The sequence below is a fragment of the Mesocricetus auratus genome, unplaced genomic scaffold, assembly GCF_017639785.1.
Source record: "Mesocricetus auratus isolate SY011 unplaced genomic scaffold, BCM_Maur_2.0 Super-Scaffold_100013, whole genome shotgun sequence".
Taxonomy (NCBI): domain Eukaryota; kingdom Metazoa; phylum Chordata; class Mammalia; order Rodentia; family Cricetidae; genus Mesocricetus; species Mesocricetus auratus.
The window spans coordinates 33,539,966-33,549,338 of NW_024429196.1; the positions used below are offsets into that span (position 1 = coordinate 33,539,966).

Below are 9,373 nucleotides of genomic sequence, written 5' to 3' on the forward strand. Positions count from 1 at the left end.
AATCACATGATCATCTCACTAGATGCTGAAAAAGCCTTTGACAAAATCCAACACCCCTTCATGATAAAGGTCTTGGAGAGATCTGGAATAACAGGGACATACTTAAACATAATAAAAGCCATATACAGTAAACCAACAGCCAACATCAAACTAAATGGACAGAAACTCAACGCAATTCCTCTAAAATCAGGAACAAAACAAGGCTGTCCACTCTCTCCATACCTTTTCAACATGGTACTTGAAGTTCTAGCTATAGTCATACGACAACAAAGGGGGATCAAGGGGATACAAATTGGGAAGGAAGAAGTCAAACTTTCACTGTTTGCAGACGATATGATAGTTTACATCAATGACCCAAAGAACTCTACCAGGGAACTCTTACAGCTGATTAACACCTTCAGCAAAGTGGCAGGTTACAAGATCAACTCAAGAAAGTCAGTAGCCCTACTATATACAGATGATAAAAGGGCTGAAAGAGAAATCAGAGAAACATTTACAATTGCCACAAACAATATAAAATACCTTGGGGTAACGCTAACCAAACAAGTGAAAGACCTGTATCGTAAGAACTTTGAATCTTTAAAGAAAGAAATTAAAGAAGCCCTCACAAAATGGAAAGATCTCCCATGCTCTTGGATAGGTAGGATCAATGTAGTAAAAATGGCAATCCTGCCAAAAGCAATCTACAGATTCAATGCTATCCCCATTAAAATCCCAGCACAATTCTTCACAGACCTTGAAAGAACAATAATCAATTTTGTATGGAAAAACAAAAGACCCAGGATAGCCAAAACAACCCTGTTCAACAAGGCAACGTCCGGAGGCATCACTATCCCTGACCTCAAGCTCTATTATAGAGCTATAGTCCTGAAAACAGCTTGGTATTGGCACAAAAATAGACAGGCAGACCAATGGAATCGAATTGAAAATCCGGGTATTAACCCACACACGTACGAACATCTAATCTTTGACAAAGAAGCTAAAAATATACAATGGAATAAAGAAAGCATCTTCAACAAATGGTGCTGGCATAATTGGAGACTGGCATGTAGAAGAATGCAGATCGATCCATGTCTATCGCCATGCACAAAACATAAGTCCAAATGGATCAAAGACCTCAACATAAATCCAGCCACACTGAACCTCTTAGAAGAGAAAGTGGGTGGTACCCTTGAACGAATTGGTACAGGAGACAGCTTCCTGAACATAACACCAGTAGCACAGACAGTGAGATCAACAATTAATAAATGGGACCTACTGAAACTGAGAAGCTTCTGTAAGGCAAAGGACACAGTCAGCAAGACAAAAAGGCAGCCCACAGAATGGGAAAAAATATTCACTAATCCCACATCTGACAGAGGGTTGATCTCCAAAATTTACAAAGAACTCAAGAAGCAAGTCTCCAAAACAGCAAAGGACCCAATTAAGAAGTGGGCTGCAGAACTAAATAGAGAGTTTTCAATAGAGGAGTCTAAAATGGCTGAGAGGCACTTGAGAAAGTGCTCAACATCCTTAGCCATCCGGGAAATGCAAATCAAAGCAACTCTGAGATACCATCTCACTCCTGTCAGAATGGCTAAAATCAAAAACACCAATGACAATTTATGCTGGAGAGGATGTGGTGAAAGGGGACACTCCTCCATTGCTGGTGGGAGTGCCAACTGGTTCAGCCACTTTGGAAAGCAGTATGGAGATTCCTCAGAAAAATGGGAATAAACCTACCACAAGACCCAGCAACTGCACTCTTAGGCATATATCCAAAAGATGCCCATTCATATAACAAAGATGTCTGTTCCACTATGTTCATAGCAGCTTTATTTGTAATAGCCAGAACTTGGAAGCAACCTAGATGTCCCTCACCCGAAGAATGGATAGAGAAAATGTGGTACATCTACACAATGGAGTACTATTCAGCAGAAAAAAATAATGGAATCATGAGATTCGCAGGCAAATGGATGACACTAGAAGAAACCATCCTGAGTGAGGTAACCCAGTCACAAAAAGAGAAACATGGCATGTACTCTCTCATATATGGATTTTAGACATAGATCTGGGGAGTGCCAGCCTACAATCCTATTGCCAGAGAGTCTGGGAAACAGAAACTTCATTTACTGGCTGGTTAAGTACTGAGCTGAACTCAAGAAAGCCAGTATCAGAGAGGGAGGACTGATGATCAAAGGGATTAAGACTGGGCTGGTTGAACCCCCAGAAACAGCTGACCAGACAAAGGTTAACTCTTGAATCCCAGGCATCAGCCTGGGAATCCAGCATGGGACTGATCAAGACCCCCTGAATCTGGGTGTCAGTGAGGAGGCCTAGGTAATCTATTGAGCCTTGGACAGCAGATCAGTACCCATCCCAAGTATACACACGGTCTCTGGACTCCCATAGAACAATGTGAGGTGCACTCTCACCCTGAACTCTTGGGGAAGGGTCTAGGCCCTGCCCTATATGAAATGACAGACTATGGACACCCCCATGGAGGGCCTCACCCTCCCTGGGGGAATGAGGGGATTAAGGGGGGGGATGGGGGGGAGAAATAAAAAAAAGTTTTATTCAAGGTATAAATGTTGGAATAATTCAATAAAGGTTTGTCACATCATATTTGACACCCTTCTACTCAGAGGTAATATTGTGGTTTACATTTGAAGTCCTTCACAGCAAATAAAATGTTGTCAGATTTGTATATTTTAAATCTTGTTAGTGCACAGTGAGCTAAATGACTTGTAACTCCTGGCTATAAATCGAAGGTCTTTCAATCCTAGATACATTCTATTTTTAATTTTCATTGAAGTGTAGCATAAATAGTTGAAGTGACAATCAGAGAGTTTTAAACGTATAAAACAGATCCAATAAATTCAACTTATTTGAGGCATTGCCATAGAGCCTAAACTACCTTTGTGAGAATTTATAGTGATGATTAGTTCCTACAAGCTAACATAGATCTTCTCCTTTATTGTATTCTTGGTGGATAAACTGCCTTAAGAAATTTTGTCCTATCACCTTGCCTTCCATGATTAGTAGACTCCAAGGTTCAACCATGTGAAAGCAATTTACATTTAGTGGAATTCAATGACAATTTAAATAAATGTACTGCCATATTCCTACATTGTAGTTGTATAAATAATGTAATCCCTGTAAGGCAAATTTGAATTGATTCTGAAATAACACATTCACTATGTGTGTTATGTATACAGACTGAAATTATTAATTCAGTTGTTATTTATTTAATTTCTCACTGAAATTAGTTTTCAGAATAATATCTAATATCTAATGTCAATTGGCACCATACCAATGACACTACAATTCTCTAAGTCCTGTAACTTGAAATATAATGGTCTTATATATACTCTGTTACCCTCACTGTACCAATTCATTCAAGGGTACTTCCAGCTTTCTAAGAGGTTCAGTGTGACTGCATTTATGTTGAGGTCTTTGATCCATTTCAACTTAAGTTTTGTGCATGGTGATAGACATGGATCTAACTTCAGTCCTCTACATGCCAGCATCAAGTTATGCCATCACCATTTAAAGATGCTTTCCATTGTATAATTTTAGCTTCTTTGTCAAAAAATCAGTTGTTTGTAGGTGTGTGGGTTAATATCATGGTGTTCAGTTTGATTCCATTGGTCTACCTGTCCATTTTTTGTAATGTTTTTATTTAAATTAGAAGCATGAATGCTTCACATGTCAATCCCAGCTTCCTCTCCCACCCCTCCTCCCTTGTCCCTTCACCAGTCCCCAACCCCCGACCCAATCCCCACATAATTCCCTAGGGAGGGTGAGGTCTTTTGTGCCAATACCATGCTGTATTGAGGACTATGGCACTATAGTAGAGTGTGAAGTCAGGGATGGTGATGTATCCAAACATTCCTTTATTGTACAGGGTCGTTTTGCTATCCTCGGTGTTTTGTTTTTCCATATAGAGTTTATTATTGTTCTTTCAAGGTCTTTGAAGAATTGTGCTGGGGTTTTGATGGAGATTTCATTGAATCTGTAGATTGCTTTTGGCAAGACTGCCATTTTTAATACATTGATCCTACCTATCCAAGATCATGGAAGATTTTTCCATTTTCTTGCAGCTTCTTTAATTTCTTTCTTTAAAGATTCAAAGTTCTTACTATACATATCTTCCACTTGTTTGGTTAGCATTACCCCAAGATATTTAATGTTGCTTGTGCCTATTGTAAAGGGTGATGTTTCTCCAAATTCCTTCTCAGCCTATTTATCTTCTGTATATAGTAGGGCTGCTGATTTTTTTGGAGTTAATCTTATATCCTGTCACTTTGCTGAAGGTGTTTATCAGTTGTAGTAGTTCCGTCATAGAGGTTTTGGGTCACTTATGTAAACTATAATATAACCTGCAAATAGTGAATGTTTGAGTTCTTCCTTTTCAATTTGTATCTGCTTAATATCCTTTTGTTGTCTTATTGCTATAGCTAGAACACTTCTGTAAGGCAAAGGACACAGTCAACAATAGAAAACAGCAGCCCTAAGAATAGGAAAAGATAATCAGCAACCCTACATCTGACAGAAGGCTGATCTCCAAAATTTACAAAAAAACTCAAGAAACTAATCTCCAAAACTGCAAATAATGCAATTAAAAATGGGGTACAAAATTAAATAAAGAATACTCAATAGAAGAGTCTGAAATGGCTGATAGACACTTAAGAAAATGTTCAACATCCTTAGCCATCAGGGAAACACAAATGAAAACAACTCTGAGATACCATTTTACTCCTGTCAGAATGAATAAAATTAAAATACAATGATAGTTTATGCTGGAGAGGATGTGGAGAAAAGGGGACTACTCCTCCACTGCTGGTGGGACTGTGAACTTGTACAGCCACTTTGGAAATCAGTATGAAGATTCCTCAGAAAAATGGGAATCAGTCTACCACAAGATCCAGTAATACCACTCTTAGGCATATACCCAAAAAATGCACATTCATACAATAAGGACATCTGTTCCATTTTGTTCATAGCAGCATTATTTTTAATAGCCAGAACCTGGAAGCAATCTAGATGCCCCTCAAAAGAAAAATAGAGAAAATGTGGTACATTTACCCAATGGAGTACTACTCAGAAGGGGGGAAAAACAATGGAATCATTAAATTCCCAGGCAAATGGATGGAACTAGAAGAAACCATCCCAGCATGATTACCCAGTCACAAAAAGACAAAACTGGTATGTCTTCACTCATATATGAATATTAGACATAAAGCAAAGGTTTACCAGCCTACAATCCACACCACCGGAGATGCTAGGAAACAAGAAGGATCCTAAGAGAGACATACATGGTCCCCCAGAGAAGGGGAAAGGGACTAGATCTCCTGAGCAAGTTGGGAGCATGGGAGAGGGGACAGAGAGCTAGGGGAAAGAGAAGGGGAGAAGAAGAGGTAAGAGAAGGACATGAGGGAGCAGGAAAGTTGAGTCAGTAGAAGAATAAAGGAGAGTAAGATAAGAGATACCATAATACAGAGAGCCATTATAGGTTTAAGGAGAAATCTGGCACTAGGGAATTGGCCAGAAATCTGCAAGGATTACACCACCTAACAATCTAAGCAATAGTGTAGAGGCTACCTTAAATGCCATCCCCCATAATGAGATTGATGACTACCTTATATGCCATGCTATAGCCTTTATCCAGTAGCTGATGGAAGCAGAAACAGAAACCCACAGCTAAATACTGAACTGAACTCCTGGAATCCAGTTGCAGAGAGGGAGGAGTGATGAGCAAAGAGGTCAATACCAGGCAGGTGAAACCCACAGAAACAGCTTACCTGGACAAGGGAGAGCTCATGGACCCCAGACTGATGTTTAAGAAACCAGCACAGGCTTGATTCAGACCTCCTGAACATAAGTGTCAGTGAACAGGCCGTGTCAATCTATGGGGCCTCTGGTAGTAGATTAGTATTTATCCCTAGAATACAAATGGACTTTGGGAGCCCATTCCACACAGAGGGATATTCTTTCAGCCTAGACACACAGTGGAGGGCCTATTCCCTGCTCCAAAGGATATGACAGACTTTGAAGATCCCCCATTTAAGGCCTCAACCTCCCTGGGGAGCAAAAAGGGAATGTACTAGGGACTCACTGTGCTCAAGCTTGTCTTGTCATCATCATTGAACTCTCTTAAACAGAGACCAGGATTGTTTTAGGCAGGTTAGAAAAAATGATGTGTCAAAATTTCAAAGTGATAATGCCAAGGTTGTTCGTATATTAGCTGCTTATGAATATGTCGAATTTGTTTCTTCCCTGGAAACTGTCCTATGGATACAGCCCCAACTTCATGTTTCCAAAATACATGAAGTCATAGATTTTTTTCCTCCCATGGCCACCAGTCATGTTAGCCTGGACCATATTGTGGATCATGCTATCAAAATAAACTAACATTGACCACAATGCTTCATTAAATGGTTAAACTTTTTGGAATTAAAACAAGACTATTCATGAATTCCCTGCTTCACATAACCAAAATCTCCCTTCAGAAACAATCTTTCTAAATACCATTTGATGCTCATTGTACACAAGATCAATGACAAAGTTTTATAAATCAGGCAGTGAGAAGTCATTTTTCATATAGTGTCTGCAGTACAAAATATTCAGTACATTATATATTTCTTATAATCATTAGCAGAATGATGTTAGTTGAATTTCATTCATCCTTTTAATAGTCTTCAAAATAAATAGTACAAGGCAGAGAAGTACCCCACTGATAAAATGTTTACCTAGCATCCATAAAGCTCCACAGTAGCAAATAGCCAGGCCATAGAGATGCAGGGATAAAGTACTTCTGAGATTGAAATAGACAAATGAACGCTTTCAAGTCATTCTCAGCTATATAGTGAGTTTAAGGTCATGTTGAGTTATATGAGATCCTATAGATGGATGTATGGATAAATAGATGATAGATAGGTAGAAGGTAGAGATAGATACATAGATAGATAGACAGATAGATAGATAGTCATAGACGTAGAGATACAGACAATATATTAGAAAACTGTCCTGTCATTTTACAGTCATAGTCTAAAACATATTTATCAGATGCAAATGACCTCCAAATGAATGAAGAATGTTATGCTATGGAAAGTTAAGTTACTAGATTTATTTCTGTACAGATTTTAAAACCTTTTCACATGGATTAACTTTTAAGATTATGTGTGAAATCCAAGCTTTTGTTGTTGTTAACAGAATTCTGCACTACTTTTGATGTACAATTCAGAATTGTTCCCTGCATTTAGTTCTTTTTTTTAACTTTTAAAAAAATTTTAAATTTAAATTTAAATTAGAAACAAGGTTGCTTCACATTTCAATTCCAGGTCCTTTCCCTTTCCCTCCCTTCCACCCTCGCCTTTACACCAACCCCTCCAATATCCTCTCATTTCCCCAGGGAGGATGAGGCACTCCATGGGGGTGTCCATGTCTGTCATTTCATCCAGGACAGGGCCTAGACCCTCCCCCAAAGATCCAGGGTGACAGTGCATCTCTCATTGTTGGATGGACACCCAAAGTTCATTTGTATACCTGAGATAAATACTGATCTACTACCCAAGGCTCAATAGATTACCAAGGCCTCCTCACTGACACCAACATTGAGGGGGTCTTGATCAGTCCCATGCTGGATTCCCAGGCATCAGTCTGGGATTCAAGAGCTAACCCTTGTCAGGTCAGCCCAGTCTTAACCCCTTTGCTCATCAGTCCTCCCTCTCTGTCACTGGATTTCTTGAGTTCAGCTCAGTGCTTAGCTGTGGGAGTCTGCCTCTGCTTTCATCAGCCACTGAATAAGGGTTCTGTTTTCCAGACTCTCTGGCTGGCACTCCCCAGATTTATGTCTAAAATCCATATATGAAAGAGTACATACCATGTTTCTCTTTTTGTGACTGGGTTACCTCGTTCAGGATGGTTTTTTGCTAGTGCCATCCATTAGCCTGGAAATTACAGGATTCCATTGTTTTGTTCTGCTGAATAGTACTCCATTGTGTAATTGTACCACATTTTCTCTATCCACTCTTTGGTTGAGGGGCATCTAGGTTGCTTCCAAAAAATATGGAACACTTCACGAATTTGCATGTCATCCTTGCACAGGGGCCATGCTAATCTTCTCTGTATCATTCCAATTTTAGCATATTTGCTGCCGATGCGAGCACTGCAGTTAGTTCTTTCACCAATTAAAAGTCTATTAAACTTTTCAGTAGAAGATTTGTATAAACTGTCAAATCTGTATGTTACGAAAGCTACATAGTTGTTGTGGAATATTAGTTTAAGATGTGTAACATTCATTTATACTGTGGAATATTTGTTTAATTGTGCAAAGATGTGTTTCATTCTTTTATGTTGCATCTGTTTAACTCTGTAAAGCTCTGATACTTTGTCTGCTTAATATGGTTGGTCTAAGAAAGAGGTAAATGGCAAATAGTTGGCAGAAGAGAGATATAGATGGGGCTGGCATGCAGAGAGAGTAAAAAGGAGAAACCTAGGCTTGAAAGGAAGAAATGGAGGAGCAAGAAAAGGAGAAGGAGAAGGAGAGGAGAAGGCCAGGAGACAGTCACCGAGTCACACAGCTTTCCTTGGAATAAAAAGTTGAGAAAGCTATATAGAATAAAGAAAGATAAAATGCCCAGAGCAAAGCATAGTTAAAGGGAAATTAAGTTAGAAATTCTGTCTGGAAACAAGTCAAGCTAAGGCCAGGTGTTCATAAGTAGCAGTAAGTCACTCTGTGTTTATTTGGGAGGTGGGTAGCAGGCCCCCAAAAAGTTAAAAAATTTGGGAGGTGGGTAGCAGGCCCCCAAAAAGTTAAAAAATCCAACTACATTTAATAAAGTAAATCTGGAACATTTAGATTAGCTTAATAAAATGTGTTCTATGTGTCTTCAGTGAATGAATGTGAAGTAAGGCTTCTAAAGCATTTCAGAAATATATGCAAATATTGTATTTACATGTACAGATAAACATAGGAAAGCATAAAAACACAGAGACCTTTGCAAGAAAATAAGTAAAGGACCCCTGTGTTCATGGTTTTGATGTTAAATTCATATTTGCTGTTTAAAATATATGATGTTGTTGCTATGTTGCTCACCATATCCATTTTTCCCATGGAACGGTCCCTTTCTCAAAATCTTCCAGTCACATTTTAGGGTTATTTTCTTGATAAATTCCACACTCTGGACATGCTTACTCTGTAAGTGCCCATGGCTATGTGATGACAGATGGGTGCCTGAAGGTCATAGCCAACTCAAGGAGATTTGTAAATAAATCCATTCCATCACTCAATTAGGCACATTAGCCTAATAAAGTTTAGGATAGAAGGTCTTTTTATTTTTAGCACTGACTGATATGTGAACACATGCCTTTATTAGTTAAAATTTTGTTA

General features: G+C 38.9%; 1 non-coding gene across 1 annotated transcript; it reads right to left on the reverse strand.

The window, feature by feature from the left end:
* Positions 1-8,043: 8,043 nt before the first annotated feature.
* LOC121143826 lies at positions 8,044-8,150 on the reverse strand. Its single transcript, XR_005881142.1, has one exon. It is a non-coding gene; the product is annotated as a U6 spliceosomal RNA (small nuclear RNA).
* Positions 8,151-9,373: the final 1,223 nt, after the last annotated feature.